The sequence below is a fragment of the Pseudophryne corroboree genome, chromosome 9 (assembly GCF_028390025.1).
Source record: "Pseudophryne corroboree isolate aPseCor3 chromosome 9, aPseCor3.hap2, whole genome shotgun sequence".
In the NCBI taxonomy this organism is placed as follows: Eukaryota; Metazoa; Chordata; class Amphibia; order Anura; family Myobatrachidae; genus Pseudophryne; species Pseudophryne corroboree.
In genome coordinates, this window is record NC_086452.1 from 184,063,926 (window position 1) to 184,065,645 (window position 1,720).

Consider the following 1,720-nt stretch of genomic DNA (forward strand, 5'->3'; position numbering starts at 1 on the left):
CATTTTCCCTCACAGCTTCGCTGGAAGGATCGCTCTCTGGCTCTCCCCTGCAGTCCTGCACTACAGAAAGGGTAAAAAAGAGAGGGGGGGCACAAATTTAGGCGCAGTATAATATATATATGCAGCTATATGGGGAAAACACTCTTTATAGGTGATATCGCTGTGGTATATAGCGCTCTGGTGTGTGCTGGCATACTCTCCCTCTGTCTCCCCAAAGGGCTTTGTGGGGTCCTGTCCTCTGTCAGAGCATTCCCTGTGTGTGTGCTGTGTGTCGGTACCGCTGTGTCGACATGTATGATGAGGAAAATGATGTGGAGGCAGAGCAAATGCCTGTAAATGTGTTGTCACCCCCTGAGGGGTCGACACCTGTGTGGATGGACTTATGGAAGGAATTACGTGACAGTGTCAGCTCCTTACATAAAAGGTTTGACGACATAGGACAGCCGGCTACTCAGCTTGTGACTGTTCCAGCGTCTCAAATGTCATCAGGGGCTTTAAAACGCCCGCTACCTCAGATGACAGACACAAATGTCGACACTGATACCGACTCCAGTGTCGACGACGATGAGACTAGTGTACCCTCCAATAGGTCCACCCGTTACATGATTGAGGCAATGAAAAATGTATTACACATTTCTGATAGTACCCCAGGTACCACAAAAAAGGGTATTATGTTCGGTGAGAAAAAACTACCAGTAGTTTTTCCTGCATCTGAGGAATTAAATGAGGTGTGTGAGGAAGCCTGGACTTCCCCAGATAAGAAATTGATAATTTCTAAACGGTTATTGGCAGCGTACCCTTTCCTGCCAGAGGATAGGTCACGTTGGGAAACATCCCCTAGGGTAGATAAAGCGCTTACACGTTTATCAAAACTGGTGGCACTACCGTCTCCGGATACGGCCGCCCTAAAGGATCCTGCTGATAGAAGGCAGGAAGCTACCCTAAAAGCTATATATACACACACGGGCATTATATTGCGACCAGCGATTGCATCAGCATGGATGTGCAGTGCTGCTGCTGCGTGGTCAGATTCCCTGTCGGATAATATTTGGATAGGGACAATATTTTGCTGAGGGGTGGAACTGTTGGGGATGGTCTTTCAGACCTCGTTTCCACAGCTACGGGCTGGGAAATCGACATTTTGCCACAGGCTACCCCACAGCAAAAGAAAGCACCGTATTATCAAGTACAGTCCTTTCGGCCCCATAAACACAAGAGGGCTCGAGGCGCATCCTTTCTGCCGAGAGGCAAAGGTAGAGGGAAAAAGCTGCAGCATACAGCCAGTTCCCAAGAGCAAAAGTCCTCCCCCGCGTCCGGTAAGTCCACAGCATGACGCTGGGGCTTCACAGGCGGACCCGGGTACGGTGGGGGCCCGTCTCAGAAATTTCAGCACACAGTGGGCTCTCTCACAGGTGGATCCCTGGATCCTTCAAGTAGTATCTCAGGGGTACAGGCTGGAATTCGAGACGCCCCCCCCCCCCCGCCGTTTTCTAAAATCTGCCTTACCAGCAACTCCCTCTGTCAGGGAGGCAGTGTTGGTGGCTATCCAGAAACTGTTTTCACAGCAAGTGATTGTCAAGGTACCCCTCCTTCAGCAAGGAAAGGGTTACTATTCCACAATATTTGTGGTACCGAAACGGACGGTTCGGTGAGGCCCATCTCAAATTTAAAATCCTTGAACACTTATATCAAAAGGTTCAAGTTCAAGATGGAATCGCTC